Here is a 21,759-nt window from a genome sequence, read left to right as displayed (position 1 = left end):
CCAGAGTGGAAAATTCTATGCCTACGGGTGGTTTTAAAAACAATGTAAAATTTGTTGAGGCCAGCCTAGAAAGAGTAACCAGAGAAAAAGAATCAGAGAAACAGACAGCTGAGAAGAGCCGTCTTAGCATTGTGGATGGTTCTTGGGGTCGGCAAGGCTGTGCCCACGCACTGGACTGCGCCCACTCTGTAGCGACCACTCAGAGCAGGGGTGACCACCTATAAGCATTTCCCCGCCACACAAGGCCCATCGACAGAGGGCGGAACCCTCGCTGCCATACAGGATTAAACACAAACTGACCAAACACAGGTTGAACGATAAGCTACTCTCACCTAGGGACTACTAGCAAGCTAGGTACAGAAATAAAATCACACTATCCCTGGTAGTCTGGGAAACAATGCGTACCCCAAGCTACTGCCTCTTGGGAGAGTTCCAAATGGAGATCTCTAAGCTACTAGTCCCTGAAGGAAGCTGTGACGACAGAACATAAACTCCTAGACGTGAATGTTAGCAGCCTCCAAGCCGGTAAGTAGCTTATGCCAACCCAGGGCTGACTTTTACAGAGCCAGACCAGGAGATAAAAACAATGGAAAGAAATCTGAGTAGGAACCCTAGAGCCTGAATGCTGGAAAGGAATTAAAATTTGCAGAAGCAGTTCAACAAAGTCATTAAGCAAATAAATGACCCCACAAACGAATACAGGATGACCCCCAGGGAGTTCTCAGCATCCAGATTTGCTGCAATATACCTAAATATTTAACTTTAAAAAAACCCTGAGATCTGCAGAGAAGCAACAAAGCGTGATCCCTACACGGAATAATGCCTACACGTAGGCAATAAGAACCGCTTTTGAAGGGGCCCATGTGGTGAGATAGCCGACTTAGCAGACAGACTTCACAGCAGCTCTTATAAATGTGTTTGAAGATTAAAAAACATGATGCTTCAGGAATTAAGAGTATGATGACAATGTCTCATCAGAGTGTAAATGAAGAGATAAAAATTATTTTTAAACATCTGGAGTGAGGTCACCACGCCTGTGGCCACCATTACAGAGAGCCGAGTTCCAGGACTGGATGGAGGGGACGAGGGCAGTGGCTGGGGGCCGGTCCTGCAGGAAGCAGCCACCAGCAGCCACACAGGCTAAAGAAATCCTGACAGAAGAATCCGAGGTACAGGACGTTCGAAGTCCAGTCCCCGTCTGTGGAGATGCGCAGGGACAATTTCATGATCTCACTGTTTAGAATTGGTGGCAAGTCACCAGACACAAACGACTTACTTTGTGGGAGAGTATGTTGACGGAGGGTACTACTCAGTTGAAATAGTTTACTCTGCCTGCGGCTCGTTAGGTTTGTTACTGGGAGTGAGCTACCAATCTTCGAGGACATCATGAGAGCAGACAGATCCCATGAGAATAGGGTTTCTGTGAAGACTGTTGAAGGAAATAGGGAAATGCAAACGTTTGGAAACATTTTAAAGATCTTTCTGACTCTCCCTCTCACTGCCTTGGTGGGTGGGCAGATACTCTGTCTACACGGTGGCCTCTCACCGTCCATAGCCACACTGGGTCACATCAGAGCGCTGGAGAGCCTACAAGTTCCTCCTGAGGGCCCCATGTGTGACTTGCTGTGCCAGATCCAGACGATCCGGGTGGTTGGGGTGTATCTCCTGGAGGCTGGTTACACCTCCGGACAGGACTCTTCTGAAACATTTAATCATGCCAGTGGCCTCACACTGGTGTCCGAGCTCACCAGCTGGTGATGGACGGATGTAACTGGTGTGATGACCGGAACGTAGTAATGATTTGCACTGCTCCTAACTGCTGTTACCGTTGTGGTAGTCACGCTGCAGTCGCGGAACTTGATGATACTCGACAGCAGAGGCGAGCCTCATGTTACTCGTAGTACCCAGGACCACTTCCTGTCATGAAATTTTAAACTTGTACAGTGTTACCATGAACCATATATCGACCTCATGGAAATGGGAAGAGCAACAGTAACTCCAAAGTGTCAGGGAATAGTTAACATTCAAAACACTTGTTTTCACAGGCTCCAGAGGATGTGCCATATAAAAATACAAAGCCTCTTGTCATCAACAGCCCAGATCGCTTCAGAATCAATCAGTTCGTTGCACAATGAAGCGACATTGTTGGTGAAGAAACCAGTTTCTGGCAAAGTGCTATTTGTACTGACTTTTGCTTTCTTTGAGAGACTGCAGATAATAAGATATAAACGTTAACACCTTGCGAATACAATTTAACTTCCATTTAGCTATGGCTTTACCCAGCATGACTGTAGATAAGGAGAGCAGCAAATAATCATTGGAGCTTCACGAACATTTTCAAAACTAAGTACCAAGGTCTCCCCTCTACGAGGGAGTTTTGAAATTGTTTTATTTTCAGGTATACCATTTAATTTAATGGTATGATTTTTCTGCACTCAGTTTATTTCCCTTCTCAAATTTCAGCCTCATGTTGTTCTTTGTTATTGTCAGAATCTGGTGAGTTGTTTTGAAGAGAATTGTTTTTCCCTCCTCCTATAAGGCCATGTTACTGCACAGGAGCGCTGCAGTGTTTTTCATAATTAACTTGTGAACTAAAAAAAATTATAGTAAAAATAAAAATAAAAAACACCTGGAAATTCTGGAGATGAAAAGTAAAATAACCAAAAAGAAAAGTTCCATGGAGGGGCTTCGCAGTAGACTTGAGGTCAGAAGGAAGAATCAAAAACTGAAGATAGATCACTGGAAACTAGGCAATTTGAAGAAAAGAGAAAAAAATGAATAAACAGCTTCAGGGAAATGGGGGATGCCATTAAGCACACAAAAATGTACATGATGGGTGTACCAGAGGGAGAGAGAAGAGGAAAAGCAACAGAAAAAAAGTCAAAGAAACGATGGCTGGAAACTTAACCAAATGTGAAGAAAAGCATCCATCGGCACATCCAAGAAGCCGAATTCCAAGCAGGATAAATGGAAAGAGATCCACAACCAGATATAGTGTAGTCAAAATGTTGAAAGACAGAGGCAAATCTTGAAAGCAAGTGAAAAAATAACTCATTGTATATAAGGAAACTTTAATAGCATGAACAATTAACTTCTCATCAGAAACCGTGGAGATCAGAGGGCAGTGGGAAGACACGGGCAGAGTGCTGAAAGTAAAAGACCGTCAAAAATCCTAACCCTCATAAAACCATCCTTCAAAAATGAAGGTGAAGTAAAGATACTGCCAAATAAAACCTGAGGGAATAGGATGCTAGAACATCTGCCTCGCAAGGAGAGTTCTTGAAAGAGAACCAGAAATGGAAAATAAACAAGCCATAGGCCTGTCAACTGATAAAAGCCTCCAGTGGGTTGCCCGCACTGCAGGGACTCAGCCACATAATGGAGGGAAGGACAGATACATAGTTATATACTGAAACATTTTGAAAAAAAGCACATTAAGTGAAAGAAGCCAGTCACAAAAAATGATGTATGATCTCTTTTATATGACGTGTCTATAATATACAGTTGTGTTAGAAAAAGATTTTATTTATTTGAGAGAGAGAGAGCACGAGCAGGGGGAATGGCAGGGAGAAGCAGGCTCCCCGCTGAGCAAGGAGCCCAATGCGGGACTCAATCCCAGGACCTCAGGATCATGACCTGAGCCGAAGGCAGATGCTTAACCCACTGAGCCATCCAGGCACCCTCTGATATACAGCTGTGAGTGAGGTGAGCCAAAGTGGAAGGACAGGGGGATTCTTCAGGGGGAAAGAAAAAGTTCGAAAATCAGATTGCCATGATGATCGTAAAATCCTGTGAATATACTAAATATCACGGAATTTCATACTTCATTTAAGTATAATTGCACATAATGTTAATAATAGTTTGAGGTATATAGCCTAATGATTCAACTTCTCTATGTTATGCTCTGCTCACTTTAAATGGGTTTTACGGTATGTGGATGCTATCTCAGTAGGGTGGTTTTTTTAAAAAAAAAAAAAAAAACAAAACTGTGGCCCATGAAGGCATACATCTTCAAAATGTACTTCTCTTTCCCATTATATTAGTGTGTCCCTCTTTTCCCTTTTGTACTCCACTCCCCAAATGTTCAACAGATAAAAGTTAGTACTAGTCTTTATTCTTCTGATTAAGGATAATAGATGAAATTGTATTATTTCACAAAAGGACATTTTTAGTATAGACTCTACTTAGTTACCCTTGTGTATTTAAAACAACAACATCAACAACAACAACAAAGCGTCTAGCTTGGTATTGTTGGTGGTCACGAAATAGGAAGATTCCAGTCTTTACCATGTTGTTGGCGGGCTCCATACCAGATGTAATAGCATTATTCCCCAGTCTACAGTTCCCATAAAATTTGCTATAGACTCCCTTTAGAGAAGTAGATCGTAGGACAGCAGTCAACATCCATACATCACTCTGTATGTAAATGGTCTTTCTTTTAATCATTAGTTACCTCCCATAACAGCCATCATCAGGACCAGCATTTATGAAATGCCCACTAGCATTCCCCTCACTTGTGCGCTTCAGGGTTGAGGCTTTACAGATGTTTTTCAGCATGCAAGGGCACAACACAACCTGGTGGCAATCCTGGGATTTGTATTTAGTTTTCTCATTTCAGCTGCTGGGTGGCCGACTCACCTGCACCGTTTCCCTACAAAAATGGTAACTAGAAAGTGTTTTGCCACATTTCATGTTTCTAATAGGTTTGCTGAGATCTGCATGTTCTAGCAAATTCTAAGGGGCACAACTCTATAGTTAAAATCATGCCATTCCCTTGGCTTGCATTTTAACTACTTTGCCATCTGGAGTTATTTTCTTCCGTGCTGTTCTTCTAAACTTCCCCTCTTCCAGCTCTTGCTATGCGGCGGTGGGCTTTCCTACATGTAACTTCAGTGAAACACGCAAACATTATTTGGATTTTTCTTTTCTGTTTAATATCAAAGCTTATGTTTTTCTGTGCAAATCTGAATTTTACAAAGTGATTTAATGATAAACCAGTTCTAAACCAGCAGTTGTTAGGACTTTTACCCTTTCTGGAAATCAGGACTCTTAAAACTGGTGTGTTTTATAAGAGACTGAGAAGGGCAGGTGTGAAATTTTGTGAGCACTGACGATCCTTCCCTTATCTTTATTTCTAAGATGATTGGAAGAAAAAGGACTGATACTAAATCCTTCATACTAACTGAATTGTTTCCTGAATCCCTCTGAAAGCTCACCCTAAGGAAATCTAGAAATGACCACAGTTTTGTAGTACCCCCTTTATACTATTAACATTTCCTGGCCCCTCCTTCTAATACGTACACAGCACATAAAGCTTCACATAAGATGCAAAATTGCTCAGGTTTTTAAAAAACTCTGAATAAGTTTAAAAAATTGTAACCCTTTTGTAAACGACCATGTAGATGTTGCATCTTGAAAATGACAAGTAGAAACGTTTTCTGATTCAGATTAGGTCAGCTGTGCTTACTTTACAATCCAAATTCCCAGCACATAGACTGGTTATTTTAAGGAGGCTCTTGGGAAAGATTTCTCTGAAGACCATGAAACATGCAAATCAAACTTTTCCTAGAAATTGTGTGTGTGTGTGTGGTTTCTGTGTAATAAATTGAGGCTGTAAAATTGTGCTGCCCCCACAAGGTAGACTACAGCATTCTGTGACTGTGTGTGCTCTAAGTATTTGCTTGGAAGAAAAACACATACCAGGACTAGAGAGTGAGAGCTGTGTGCTTGTAAGACATAAAATAACCCATAAACCATTATTGGTTTAGTATCTTGCTGGCTGTGGAACTATTATTATGTCTCTATATACCCATAATTTTCTGGGCTGGAAATACCAAACTTTGTCTACCGCCAATAAAATTACCAGGTAATACTTGTTATTTATTGATAGTATTTTTTATTGCGCTTAATGCTATCTGAAATTACTTGTTGATAACTATTCCCTGCTTCCCCAGCAGAATGTGAACTTTGATGAGAAAAGGGACTTGATCTGCCTTGTTGACCACTGTGTCTCCAAGGCCTGGAAATAATACTGGTCAGTGTTGTAGGTGCTTAATAAGTATGTGTTGACTGGAAGATTGAAACTAGACTATTGTATTCATTTGGAGATCTAATTTATGTAGACTGGTTCATCTTTTAAGCTGCGAAGATTTACCATTGAAAAATAATTTATTCCTGGACTTTCCTTTTTCCTAAATTTTTTTTCTCAGAATATTTGTAACCTTAATTACTCTGAACTTGTAAAATATCACTGAGTCTGTAAATGCTTCCCAGATTTAAGACTTCTTGGACACGACACACATACTCCAAAAGTATCATTTTGGTAAAAGAATCCCTGATATTGAACTACAAAGGTTCAAGGATATATATAGTCAGAACTTTTGTTATCTTCCCATTTGTAGAAGTTTTACCTAAGATGTCATGGCGATGCTTTATTAAGTGGGTTAAACTTCTGAAATGTAAGGACATTAACATGTTTTTCTAAACAGACTTCTCTCAGACATCAGTTTTTCTTTCCCCTCCATCCCCATTGTCCCTCTTCCCTACCCTGTTTCTCTCTTGCCTCTCCCTCCTTTTTTCTGCCCCCTACACTCTCCCCCACCCCATCATGGTCACATGAGAATTTGGAAGGAAAATTTTAAAAAATTATTTTCTTGGAATAATTTTAGGTTCACAGAAAAAAGGAAGGTACAGAGATTTCACATATAATTTCTTTCTTTTCTTTCTTTCTTTTTTTAAAGATTTTATTTATTTATTTGACAGAGACAGCCAGCGAGAGAGGGAACACAAGCAGGGGGAGTGGGAGAGGAAGAAGCAGGCTCATAGCGGAGGAGCCTGATGTGGGGCTCGATCCCACAGCGCTGGGATCACGCCCTGAGCCGAAGGCAGATGCTTAACAACTGCGCCACCCAGGCACCCCTCACATATAATTTCTGCCCACCCCCAACTCTTACCTCCATGCGTAGCCTCCACCAGCATGACCATCTTAGGTGGTCACCAGGTGATGCATTTGTCACAGCTGACATACTTACATTAGTGCACGTAATCACCCAAAGCCCAGAATTACTGTGAGTGTTCACTCTTCGTGGTGTACATTCTGTGGGTTTGGACCAATGTTTAATGATATATATCCAACGTTTTGGATCTAACAGTTTTTAAGGCTATAATGATACTAGTACTTTTGCTTCTTCTAACCCTTCCCCTCTGTGGTTTATAAGAGTAGAGAAGGTTAGAATTACAGGTGAGCTAGTTTGCAGCTTGTTAATGGCTTCCCCTGCAGGTGTAGGTGGGAGGAGATTGGGAAGAATTTGAGCGCGATGTGTAAGGACTGCAGTTATTCTGCCTTCATGCTCGGGGATACTCACCCTCAAGGTAGTGGGTAGTCTAGATCAATTGCATGTCTTCTCTGTCCTAAGAGAACTCTGAACAGTGGCTGCTGGGAAGGGCTGCATGTCAGGGCTTCGTTTACCGCTTGTGTTCCTTCAGTTCAGAACCAGGCTATCAGCTGCCAACTGTCAAGAGATAAGGTGCCAGAAAACGGGTTATCCATTTCTCTACCTGGCTGGCTTATCCACAAGTGGTGAAGACCACACAGAGGAGAACAGAGGATAAAAGAGATAACGTCCGTGAAAAGGCATCACACTTCCTTGCACACAGACGGAGTGTATTTGTGTGTGTTTTGGGATTATTTTTCTCTGCCCTACCTTCCTATTAAATCTGAGAGAGACTGCTTATCCAATGCTTTGTTGTATACGTCCCAGTAGTGTCTTTCAAAGCTGTTAATGTTGGTTCTCTTTCTTGGCTGTACATTACAATCACTGGGGACATAGTACAGATTATCACAGAATGTACTAATAAAACGACAGAATTATATCTAAAATTTGCAAGTAGCACAGAAGAGGCGTGGTTAACTCCAATTTTGGGAGTAAGAGGCTGCTTTTAGGTAATAATGGTTATGCTGAGTTTTGAAAATGAATATGAATTTCCCAGGCATTCCAGTTCAGAGAATTAGTGAGGAAAAGTCGAAGGCACAGAACATGATGTATTTGGGAATCTGTGTCCTGCTTTTGCAGGACCAAGAGTTATTGGGGTGCTGGGAGATGTCCAATTAGGTAAACAAATCACATAAGACCCAATATTCCATCTTAAAGAATTTGGACTTGATCTTATGCAAAATGAGTTAGTAAAATTTTATTGCTGGGTGAGAGACACATCAGATTTAAATTATAGATTGGTAGCACTTCTGATCTTTCGGGAAGGGGTTGAGGCTAAAGGTGGTAAAACCAGTTAGGAAGCTGTTGCAATCATCTGACGGGAAGATAGCGAGGATTTACAATGGAAATTTCACATGTATTAAAAACATTTTAAAGAATCACTTAAGACTTGATGTAGGAAATGAAAGGTACAAAGTTAAGGTGAGTCCTTGATTTCTAGTTTTGGATCCTTCGGTCCATGAGGTTAATACTAAGAAAATGCAGTAAGGAATAAAGAAGAGAAGGTTTTGGTGGTAGGGAATAAGATGTTGATTGTAAGATTGCATGCGTTGAGTTTGAGGTGCCCACGGGGTATCAAAGAGATGATATTTTACTAAATATAGTGGGAAGATCCAGAGAAATGTCTGTTTAGAGATGCAAACTTCAGTGTTACTGTCTGGTAAGTTATTAAATTTAGAGGTAGTTATTTAAGATAGTTTCATTAATTCTGTACATAAGATTATTATTGGAATTGTTCTAGAAATCTTCAGGAACTCTTACCTTGTTTTGCACAATGAGAAGAACATGTGAACTTAGGCACTCAGACTGATGATTTTTATCAAGAGGTTGTTAGTATGGTCTTACAAAATACACATTAAAGTTTACAATCTTTGTAGACTTACTCAAAATGTCTCGGGTGTTACAGATCTTAAAGATCCATTTTAAGACCACACCCTGTCTATGTAGGGTGAGGAGAGGGAATCCTTAGTAACAATTCATAGCATCCCTTCAGGTTTTGTTCTTTTCCTCTTCAAGTGTTGAAAAATCCCTGGGAACACAGTTTTCTGAATTTAATTTAGAGGATCAAGTTGGATTTGTCTCCAAAGAGCAAATGGAGAATAGAAGAATTAAATTTTTTCTGCTTTTATTTTCATGTAAGTTTCTGCATACACCTGCTATACAAAGTACTAGGGAAGTGTTTCAAGGGAGTTAAAGTTGATCGTGGTCAGTAAACCTGCAGCCTTGACACACACACACACACACGCACACGCACACACACACGCACAGGCACATGTACACACAGTTTTTAGGATCTGAGTTGACAACTTTGACAGTGTTTTTCTCTTCTCGGAAGGTCTCTAGGGTGTCAGGATTCTAGAAAGACATTGAAACAACTGAGAGACTCTGCTTATTTAAACTACATAATTCTAATCTCTTTTAATTTCCATGATGGGCTAAGGATTCGATATTTAAGTGATTTTTAAAACCACAGCTACTTGTGACCAAGGCTGAGACATACTGAGAAACAAATTCCTCCCATCTCTGCTTCCTTTTGGAAGTAGGGGCTACGATCCCATTTGACATGAACCTACTATGTCAGTGCCAAGAGTAGCTCATGCCTTAAGCCCCTGTGCTCTTTCCCCAGTGGCACTGCATTCCTTTTACTGGCCTTTGCAATGGCACAGATCATTTTAATTTAGATTATAGTCCATCTGCCCATGCCTTTCATCCACACTCTGGTAACGGATTGGGTTTGTCCACTTTGGGATGCTGTTTCAGAAACCTGCCCTTTATCAGACTATAAAACAGTACTTACTCCTGTTTTCTGGAAAGAATTAAAGCTTGCAGAATTTCTGCTGTAGCTTTAAGTATCATCTATAATATCTGTTAATATTACAGAGTATTTTTTAGTATTACAAAATGTGATCTTGGGGCCATTAGCATTGGCATCACCTGGCAACATTTTAGAGCTTCGGAATCTCAGATCCCACCCCAAAACCACAGAATCAGAATCCGTATTTTAAAAAGACCTTTATGTTATTCGTGCGTGTGTGAAGATTTGAAAAGCCCTGCTGTGGTGCAGGAGCAGAGTCTTCGCTGGCTAGTGGCTTTTACCGCCTTTTCTGCTCTGTTCTCTTCTTCGTTTGGCTCTGAGCAAGTTCTGCCTTCTCTTACCCATCACTTAGTAATTGAAAGACAATAGGAAGGGTTGCCCATAGTTGAACTGTTAGATCGTGAATTGCTCAAACTAAGAGACCTGATCTATATTTCCAAGCATTTTGCTTTCTTCTTCCTTGCTCTGATATGGTCTTTACCCTTGATAAATGAGCAAACATCTTTTCCAACAATCCACGAAGTGGTCAGGAGGCTTAATTACACAGCTCTGTGCTTCTCTACTTTCCTAAACCCTTCCTGAAACAGTTGATGATTGTCATCAAGTGTTACTCACCTTGAAAGTAGGAATGGTCTCAAATATTAGGCATGAGGGGCTTTCCTTAATAACTGTTACTTCTGCTTTTTAAATTTGTCACTCTTGCAAAAACTCATGCATCAAGTAGCATGCCTGTACTATGTACTTTTTCAGATTTTCTTGTCTCCTGGAGCTTCCAGTGAAATACTTTACCCGGTCAGTTACCTGAATGACCAACCCCTTGTGTTTGGCAAATATTTTTGCCATCTGAGACCAATAGTATCCTGAATCTGGTATTTCTCATCACTTTTGAACTTGGATCAAATGTCACATAATAAGGCTTGGATCTTTTTCTTCCAAGTAGATATATTCCAACCAAGGTGCTGGAATATATGACTCAAGACTATGAGGGAGTTAAATCCAGTTGGGGAGAACTTTGACCAATGGAAGACAGGAGATGAGAAGAAACCGAGTAGAAGAATTATCATTGTTTTTCTCCCCTTGATGGAACTGTCCAAGGCACAATTTCTCTATTCATCTTTTCTATAGATTTCTCATGATGATAGACCTGTGCATGTGAAGAGCTTCTCAGAAAGCAAAAGCCAATGCCTACACACATCACTTTGTTTCATTTCCTTTTTCTGTTTTTTTTCCCCCTCCTGGAATTCTGTCTTCAAATAAATGACTAGTACTTAATCTTTGCCTCAGGCTCTGTTTTCTGGGAACCCAGAGTGGAACTAGAAAGCAAACCCTTAGGACATGATCTGGAAATAAATTGCTCATCTGTGTGAAAGAAATAAGGAGCTGTTTGATGGTGACAGTGGTGTGGTGTGATACTGACTTCTGTCATGGAGTGACATCAAGGTCACCTCAAAATTTAATGCTGTTAATTGGGAAGAAGTGTAGTTAGAGGGAAGGCATTTAGACATCAAGTACTTGTTGTTCTTGATCATTACAGGACAATGGTAATTTTGAGGATAATAAAGTAGGTACCTGCTTTTAATGGCACAGGGGACCTTAACAGGAAAATGACAGGTAGAGTGCAGTTAATTGCAAACTGAGAAGTGATGTTCTAAAGCCAGAGGCCCTGTCTGGCCTGTGAAAGAGATTTTTATTTCCGGAAGCCAAAGGGCAGAGTTGCTGAACATCAAGGCCCGGGGTTTGATTATATACCAAAAGGGAGGCTAAATTCCCAGCCTCAATAAATCTTCTGTCAACAACAAGGTTTTAATGGAGAAGGGGTGAAATTCTGACACCTGGATAGTGACATTTCAGTGGGTGTGTTTGAGAACCTTGAACCCTAACTTTGTCTTCCAGAACCTCCTGTCTGGTAGAAGTCCTTTGCTCCTTGCCAGAGGAGAACCCTACAACAAATTTTGGTTAACAAATGCCTTGCAAGTTGATGTCTGTGTAATCATGAGGGTGCAGATAATCTCTTTCTGGTCATAATACCAATAAGTAACTTTCGTAGCACCAAGAAGCTTGGACAAGTATATTTCCACTTTCTTACTGCATCCCTACATGGTCATCTCAAATTATGTGCAAGGAAAAATGATGAGGTAGCGCTGGTTTAATCTAAGATTACTGAAATTACTTGCCTACTTATTAGGTAATTCTTAACTGAGGTACCCACCAGGGTTCTAAATTGTAACGCCCAAGAACCCATCTGTCCAAATTAAAATGAAATCCAGTGTCTCCTCTGCTCACCCCGCTCCTGTTCTCCAGCCAAGAAATCTCTCAAGGTAGTAGTATTTTGTTCTGTGTTTGCTTTTGCTTAGAAGCTTGAGATGAACTCAAGCATTTTTCCTAAATTCTGCATGATTTCATGACTGCTACTGGATATAAGTTTCCCCAAGATATGTTTGCTGCCCTACCTGTATCAGCCAAAAATACAGCATAATTTAACATACATCCTAGTCGATCTGAAATAATTCAAACCCTTTTTCTCTTTAAAAGGAGGATTGAATTCTTGATCTCATTTGTCCCATCAGGTTCTTGGACTTTTTAGGCAAATTTAGTTCATCCCCTCCAGCTTTCTTTAAACCCTCTATATCAGTAGATACTCTTATGTAAAACGACAACAAAAAAAAAATCTACCTTATTAGCTATGTGATAATTGCTATTTATTAACTGTCTGCCATGTGACAGTTAACATGCTGGAATTTTTCTATATAGTCTCTGAACTGTCCTTCCAGGTACACATTGCTGTTCTTATTTTACAAAAATGAAGCTGGGGCTCTGAATGGTTAAAATTAACTTGTCAATATCACATAACCAGTAAGTATCAAAGCTGGGATTGAAACACAGATCTTTCTAACTTGAGCTGTTTCTGCTCATCACACCGCTGTGCGCTTGTTGAAGAGGTGAATTTGATTTCAGTAGAGTTGTGCTGCCATACAGGTAGTCATCCTACACTTAAATCACTTAATGACTGGATTTATCTGATGGGACTATACTCTGACATACTAAACTTTGTTATATCTGGCAACTTAGAAACTTCTTTCCTTCTAGAGCAATAGCAGGCAGAATGGCACAATTAATGACCAGTCCAAAAATGGGAAATACTGCTTTGCTCTGAGTTACTCTTCAGCATTTAAGGAAAGGATTCCTAGTGGAGACTTCTTTTATGAGATCAAGATGACATTTGAGACTAACTTGGAAGTCAACATGCTAACGCTTATCTATTAGTAATGGAAAGAAAGAAACCTACACCCAGGTGTGGGAGAGCGAATTCAGTGTTCAGTATTAATCCCTAGAGTAAGAAAAAGTTTGATCTACTGAACAATCTCAATTTACAGGTTTTCAGTTTTAATCCACATGAGAATGTGTCAGATCCAGTATCAGAGAAAGAATGACTCAGAATTACATGGACGAGCTGTACAATGCTGTTGATTTCTGGTGCCTGTTGTGGGAAAAACCCTAATCCTCATGTACTGGCTGGAACAACATTAAACATTAGCAAGGCCACTTGACAGCTAGCTCCACTGTGGCGTTACTGGGGAAAGAACAGAGACCTCCTTGAATAAATAAAAATGCAAATTCACACCCAGAGGATACCTATCATGATTTTTAGGCCGGACGGTCTCATTATCTTTAGCAGTGCTTACAGTATTATTTTTCTAAATAATTTGCCACATTGTCAGGAAAGATCTCGTTGGAAGAAACCTGATGGAATTTTAATGACATTTCCACCAAGGGAAGTATCTGCAGTTGCAAAGCTCCTAGAAACCTAGATGGTTTTTACTCTTCAATTGAAACCTTGCCTATCACTCAGAAGTATTTACAGAATTCCTACTCAGTGCCTGTGTTGCTGTAGACGAAAAAGGTAGATACAGATGAAATAGCAGGACCCGTACCAGGTAAAAGGAATACTAAAGAGCATTCCTTTTAACTTAAGTTTATGATACAAGGGTGTCATAAAGGCTAATTGTGTTTTAAGGCAGAATTTCTCGAAGACTGCTAAAAACTTTTGAGGACTCTTAATAGATTTTTAAATGTAGTTTGTATCTATTAATATTTTCCCTATTATAAATGAAAATATTTAAAATAGCAACAATGAACCTATTCTATGTTAACATAAATAGAAAGTTTTTATAGAAAGTGTTTTCTAAAACAAAAATGATTAATGGGAAGAGTGGTCTTGTTTTGCATTTTTGCAAATCTCATTAATGTCTGGTTTTAGGAAAGAGCTGGAATGGCATATCTATTTCTGTTGTAATATCACACGTAGCCTCTGGAATATTTCACTGTACACTCATGAGAAGATGAATGTAACACACGATGTAATATCTTAGTATTATTATGAAATACTTTTGATCTCAAGGACCTGCTGAAAGGGTGTAAGGGACCCCCCAGCGGTACTCTGGATCATACTTTGAGAACCCCTGTTTGAAGATTGGACGCAGTAACTCAAAATTACCCATCACTGTAAAACTGAAAAATGTGTGTATTTGGGTGTGACAGCATTTATGCTAGGCTCTACTTTTGAGAACAGCTTTTTAAAAATCGATGTTAAAGTATGACCAGTATTACCAAAATGAATACAATTTGAGGCATTACTCTGATTTAATCTCATGTTGGTAGCCATAGGAAGGTCCCTGTGCACATAGAGATACTTTGTTTATGGTCTATTTAAATTTCAAGACCGTCAGCAAAAGGCCCCCAGTTGCCTTCTGATTTTTCTGTTTTCATGTGTAAGACTTTTCAATGTTAGAAAGTTAGCAACGTTGGTGAAGAAACTGACCATTCTCATTAAACAGCTCATTTATTACGTTATTTTATTGTACACATCTGCTTTGAACGTTGGCTGTCTGAAAAAGGTATCTCTAGTTAGGTTAACGCTTATCAACAGAGCCAGCCTCCTATTTGGAGTCAAACACCATTTGAGAACAGAATGAACCTAGCAGACAGAGAGACTTACATTGCTGCAGGAAGAGCTGACCAGATGGCAAGCAAGGAATCTGAAGTTGTTATTCAGAAGAAGAAAATATTAATAAATATATTTTTGTTTCACAACATAGCACCGTTAAAACATAATGGCCTCTATCAATATAAAGTTTGCTTATTTGTTATACCAGACATCTAATAGTATGAAACAATTTTTAATCATGATTTAATTTATAGAATCAAAAGCCCTAATAAAGGGGCATGATGGGCCACATCATCATTTTTTACATGAAATCTAGTAATAAGATCACAGGTTGAGTATCTTTGACTCCCCAATTTTGTTGTTCACAATTTCCAGAATTTCAAATGATAAAAGGAAAAATATGCTTGCACAGCATTGGAAAAACCAGTAACTGTTGATATTCATGGAATGCAAAGGCTCAATAGAATAGGAATGTTCTGTTTTCTCCCCCTATTTTGTTTCTCCTGTGAGCACCTGATAAAATCCCCGATAAAACATTTTGGGAAGCAATGTATTTAGTTCTAAAAACGGGTTTTGGCAGTGGTGGGATAAAGGGCTGTTTATCCTGTGGATGGTTCTTCTGTACAAAGAACTGTGTGTCATTCCGAGTAACACAATAGTCCGGCAGGTAATGGAAACTTCTGACTAGAAGGAAAGAAAATGGCAGGAGAACCAGAAGATAATCTGCATTTCATGTCAAGGACAAAGGCTGCCCTGTTCAACCATGAAGTTTAGACCCCAGAGTCCGTCATATTTGGTGGGGCATCTCTGGCTTCATCAATACATGGGTCAGACATCGTTTTTTATCCTGTGATTGAAATGTTTGTGTTAAAAAAAAAAAAAAAAGGAAGTACTGAGAACGATGATTTTTGTTGAGCTTTTATAGTCCAGCTTTAAGAAACCTGAACTTCATTCCTTCTCCAGAATGTAGATGACAATTCACAGTCACAGCCAGAGAACAGACTGTTCCCACTTGCATGAAGGTTATTATGGTGGAATTTTGCATCTCGAAAGAGGAGAGATAAAAGTTGCATAATTCACATATGATAGCATAAACATAGCCGGCATAGAAAGTCTTACGTAATAACTTTGAAAACTATGATTGTGGTCACCACACTAACATTCACGTCCAGAATTTGAGAAATACGTAATTCAGCTAAAGTCGAACATCCCCTATATGCTAGGAAAGTGGCAAGATATTTAAAAAGCAAGATTAAAGGAGACAAATGATGACACTTCAGTCGTTTAATCTGAACGTGCTGGTTACCAAAGTGTTGCCAAGTTGAATCATTCGTCTCTGACTGCAGCTCCGTTCTCAGGCTGTTTCTCACTTAACTTTGTAATTTCACACGACCCAAATATCTTGGAATCTGCTTTGGTAATTGGTTTTCTTGCCAGATACCTGTTTCGAGGCACTTTTTCCTTTGCTTTTGTACATTTTAATTTTTGTAGGGCCTCTGTCGTTATGGATGGGCTATTTGCACATGTGCATATATGTGTGAATAATACACATTTTATAAAAATACATAGCAAATATGGATATATCGACTATGCTATAGGTAGCATTATGTAGGTATATTTAAATGTGTATTTGTGTGTGTGTGTGTGTATGTATACATACATATTTATCTGATACATGAGAAACCTATATTAAAGGTCTGGAATGACGAAAACGAATCAGTTAGTAATAGTTGGACAGATTACCTGGTTTAATTTGCATGACTTTTTGTTTTCCTCTGATTTTTGTAATTGCTTTCAATGAGATCCATAATCACCACTCGAGGGTGACCTTTCTGTCTCTCTTTGTGGGAGCCTCAGCCCTCTCCTGCACACAAGGCTATGTCAGGCCCTTAAAGTGTGGAATGCTTTGGATAATGGGCGAGCAGTCTAATCAGTTTGCTACTGATGGACAGAAAAGGAGGACAGAGCCTGCTTTTGAAGTTGCCTCCTTTGTGGCTGAGTCACCCGCAGCTGTAGGCTTGTTTTAAGTTTTATAGGTCGAGCAGGAGCTACAAGTTTGATACTGTGTTTATTTTCTTCTGCCAATTTGAGAGAATCCTACAGAGCAAAGACAAACCTTGTGGTGGCATTTTCATCTCTAAACCAAGTGCTCAGACACCCACATGCCTTAAATGAGTTGGCAGGCAAAGGGATCCACCTGTACGTGCAACTGCACAAAAACAGAGTTAGCTTCCAAAATAAAATCAGGGTTGTCGTCTTCATGCTCTCTTTTCTCCACCATTGGGAAAACAATGAGGGAGATGGATTATATAGAATTATAATATAATATAATACATAATATTATAATTTCTATCTCCTCTATTTCCCTCCTTTTTTTATTTGAGTATAGTTGACACAAAATGTAACATTGTCTCTGTTCTGTTTTCCACACAAGGTGAAATACTGTGCTCTAGGCATCCCAAGTAATTTGTAGAGCAATTACTACCTTCTTACCTTCATTTCCCCCCAACCCCCTTTGTGTGGCTCCAGTAGGCTGGCAAGCTATAAAGTTCCTAAGGAAAAGGACTGTTGCTTGTGAGCGCACAGAGGAAGCCGGGCCTCCGCGCTGCGTGAGGAGCTCACCCTGCGGCACTTTGTGCTGGGATTCATTTCTCTACCTTCGTAAAATAAATTGTCTTCCTTTAAGGAGAGGGTTTTATCACTACATTTTCCCTCTTTTATGGGCTTTAAAAAAAATTTCTTGATTTTAGGTTTTTTTTTAATGTAATGAAAAGATACCTATTAATATTGAAAAAGTATTTGCCTATTATCAGTTTGTCTAAATTTTATTTTTATCATCTTTATGTAAATTTAATCAATTTCTTATGTATCATGTTTTACTAGCAAACTAGTTTAGGGACTTAAAGACTTACTGTATATGAAAATGTGGACTAAATTTTAAACACATGTTAGTACATGGAAATCAAAGAATTGATTAAATGAGCTAATATTTGTAATTCTTGGATTTCGCATTTAATAAATTGTTTTTTTTAATTGATTTCTAACAAAAAAAATTGAAGTCACTTTGCAAGTACACAAAGATAGAACATTCTCAGTAAAGATAGAACATTCTCAGTAGATAGAATATTTTTATAAAGGAAAATCCAAAATGAATTTAGTACTCTGTTCTGTTTACATTGTTTCTTAAGTACAAGAAATAGCAATATAAGAAATTATGTACAAAATTAATGAGATTAAGGTGATTTGTGGATCTTGAGGAAAGGATTAGGAGGGGACAAATTTTGCAAAATTATTGCTATTTTTATCTTCCCTGCTAATTTGCATTTCAATATCAATGCTTCTAACTTTGCATAGAAGTTCTAACAATATATGTCTTAGAATGGGAACAATTCAAAACTCTGTATTTTTCCAAATTACCGGGGGAGTCAGTGTACCACAGCTCAGCCATGGGAGCAAACACATCTGGACCTTTTAGGCGTTAACCTCACACTGGAGCCACTCACAGGGTCTCAAACTGAGCTTTTTTATTTTATTTTAATTATTTTTTGGAGATTTAATTTTTTGAGAGAGAGAAAGAGAGAGAGCACAAGTGGGGTGAGGGGCAGAGGGAGAAGCAGATTCCCTGCAGAGCAGGGAGCCCGATGTAGGACTTGATCCCAGGACTTTGTGGTTATGACCTGAGCTGAAGACAGACGCTCAACTGACTGAGCCACCCACGCGCCCCATCAAACTGAGCTATTTTAAAAGGACATAAATGAACAATTTAAGTTGATTTTTTTTTTAATAGAGAATCCAGCAGATGTTGTTTACCCTTGTACAATCTTAGTCTTCAAGCTCTGAATTGTCTTTCTAAACTTCGTATAAAGTCCGAGAAACAATGGGGTAGGAATTATGCTATACGTATGAGTAAATTTGTCACTCAAATTTTGTCTTGCTTTTTAAAAGCTGCGGTTTGTACAGAGAGAGCAGAGTTCTCTTGCTTCCTAGGAATGGATACTGTTATAGACACTATGTTTTTCTGATTACGTAAGTAACCTGTTTTATTGTGTGAAAAATTGAAAAATCCCTAAAACATAGCAAACAAAAAAGTCACAATTTTCTCTATTCCCATTACCTAGGGAAGATCACTGTTTCAATTCTGATGTTTATATATCTATTTATTGATCAGTTATTTAGTATTTTAATAAAAACTTTGATTTTTTTTTATAAAAATGGTATAGTAATATCATTTATTTCCACATGTGATTAAGTATTAATCTACATGATGCTTTTTTATGTACTCATTTCCAGGTATTCTGTTTCATTATAGGGATGTACCATAATTTTTACAAGCCCTTTAATGTTGAATATTCAGGCAATTTCGTTTTGCTTTTATGAATAAATCTGTCTATAGATAATGTTTATGTTAATGGCTAAAGACCTGCATATTCCTCTCATTATTTGTCAGAAATTCTTGAAAAATCTTAGAAGTTTTTTCATAAATGTTTCCAATTATTGATTCATCAGGAATATGCTTACTATGAGGCTAGGAACCACCCTGGGCATTTGGTTACATAGCTTCAAACAAAATGGACAAAAACCTATACACTCAGAAGAATGTTTATTTTGGTGAGGGAGACAGGTAATAACTAAAATAGAGAAGTAAAATATACAAGAGCCAAGAAGAAAATTGAAGGAGAAGTGGTAGATAGAAAGTGTGCGCAGAGAAGAAGAGGGACAGGGGCGGCAGTTCCATACACGTCAGCAAGAGAAAACTTTGCTCTTTGCTTCCAGAAGGGCATGTTTAGGTCAACCCAAAGAAAGAGAAAATACCTGTGGAGAAAGAGCCTTTCTGCCACAGTGACCAGCAAGTTCAAAGCGCCTCAGCTAAGGATGTACCTCATTTCTGGAAGGAACTGGGAAGAGGACGGTGTGGCTGAGGTCAAATGAATGAGCAGGAAGTAATAGAACATGAAGAGAAGAGAAGGGGGCTAGGTGATGTAGGGTCTTCTGCACTGCGGTGAGAATGCGGTTTATACTCTGAGGCAGAGGGAATGCTGTGGCGGGCTTGGAGAGAGGAATCACATCATCTGACTTAGCGTTCTGACTCCTGTGTGAAGACTATAATTATTTGGAGTAAGAGCAGATCCAAGGAATCTAGTTAGGAAACTACTGCAATACCATAGAAGGAAATGATGTCAGTTGAGCACAAGTGGTAACTGAAATAACAGTAAGTGGTCAGATCCTAAAGATAGAACTGTCGGGATTTACTGAAAGATTAAAAGTAGGGAGTGGGAGAAAGAAAATAAACGGATGATTCCAAGGATTTTTGTTGTTGTTGTTGTTGTTCTGGGGGCGGGGAGTGTAACTAGAAGCATGCAGTGCCAATAACTGGATGAGAAAAGCAGTCGAAGCAGGTTGGAGGAAGAATGTCAGGGCTTCAGCGTTGCAGGCGGCAAGTCTGACGTGGTAGAAATGTTGAGTGGCGGGAGGAGCTGGACTGAAGAGAAGAGGCAAGCATAGAGAAGAATTCTGAGGAGTCACGAGCGTCCCATCAGTCACTGCTGCGTAAGAAACCACCGCAGAATCGAGTAGCGTACGGCAAGGTTTGTACTTCTTCCGTACCTGCAAGAGGACTTGGGGTTGCCTCGGTCTAGGCGGGCCTGCTCTGCGGAGCTCTGCGGCCGCCGGGGGTCACGCGGGATTTGGGGCTCACTGTGGGCTGGGGTTGGGCCTTCTCCGTGTGCTTCCATTCAGGGGCTGAGGCTGAAGGGGCGGCCGCCGCCCTCTTGCTGTGGCGACAGCAGGGGCATAAGAGGTAAGGGCCGTTGCTCAAGCACATGTCTTGTGTCAGCCCGTTGGCTACACCAAATGACAAAGCCAGTCCCAAAGTCAGGAATAGGAGTTGCACTCTTCATCGGTGTGCAGCAAAGGACGGCATTACATAGCAAACGCTGTGGAGACAGAAGTGGAGGATGAGGAAAACAACTCGTTCTACCGTGGGCACGTGCGTCGTATTTAAAGCCGGGAACCTGGACGAGAGCCAAAACGATGGCACCAGTTTATTCCCTCGGGAGCCATATATGAGAGTCGCTGTTTCCTTCGCTCCGGCCAGCTCTTACTGTTTTAAAACTGACTTGCCAACGTTAGTGAAGAAAATAACTTTGTTTTAACTACAATAATTGTAGTTTTAAACGAATCTTAAAACCTAGAAATACACGGAGTCAGTGTGTGATTTTGATTGTCCAGTAGGATTTTCTTTCAAGGGCTCATTAGGCGATGGTCCAGAAAGAGAAGTTTGCCAGTAGATTTTGTTCCATTTTGTATTATTTAACCATCTTTACCCCTTGATAATTATTAAAAAGGAATGAGAATGAATTTCAAAGAAGTATGGCTTATAAGGCTAATCTAAAACTACAGTTTGCTTTTAATCACTATTTATCAGAAGAGATTCCTCGTTGGTGAGAACCAAAGCAAACTGTGATAAAAACATACTCTGAGAAACCCTATTGAATTGTTGACTCAGACATGCGGCATTGACAATAGGATAAGTTATAAAGCTGCCACAGAAAAAACTCACCATGCTTCTCTGCAGATGGGGGGGTTCCCTTCTTATATAAAATCATTATTGTGAGAAAGTGACCCATGTGGCTGGCTGTGGCGAAAGGCTCACATTTGCCTGTTCATTCTCAGCCAGGGCCCTGTGCCGTATCTACAATGCACACGATCCATTCCAGCCTTTTGGATTTCATAATGTGTGGGCTGCATATATTTTCAATGAGTTGAAAACATCCTTAAGATTTCTGAGGTGTGGTAAAATTACACGTTTTTAGTGACTGGAATATATTTTTTAAAGATTTTATTTATTTTTTTTATTTATTTGACAGAAAGCAATAGAGCAATAGAGGGAGAGAACAAGCAGGGGGAGTGGCAGAGAGCGGGCTCGATCCTAGGACCCTGGGATCATGACCTGAGCCAAAGGCAGACGCTCAACTACCTGACCCACCTAGGTGCCCTGGTGACGGGAA

General features: G+C 39.7%; 1 pseudogene; it reads left to right on the top strand.

Annotated features, from left to right (window-relative positions):
* The first annotated feature begins 1,073 nt into the window (after positions 1 to 1,073).
* Positions 1,074 to 1,901, top strand: LOC123788689 (serine/threonine-protein phosphatase 2A catalytic subunit beta isoform pseudogene; annotated as a pseudogene).
* Positions 1,902 to 21,759: the final 19,858 nt, after the last annotated feature.

Source organism: Ursus americanus, chromosome 3, assembly GCF_024610735.1.
Source record: "Ursus americanus isolate L20-20 chromosome 3, mUrsAme1.1.p, whole genome shotgun sequence".
In the NCBI taxonomy this organism is placed as follows: Eukaryota; Metazoa; Chordata; class Mammalia; order Carnivora; family Ursidae; genus Ursus; species Ursus americanus.
The sequence above is the reverse complement of the archived record's forward strand: the minus strand, read 5'-3'. Positions and strand labels throughout refer to the sequence as shown.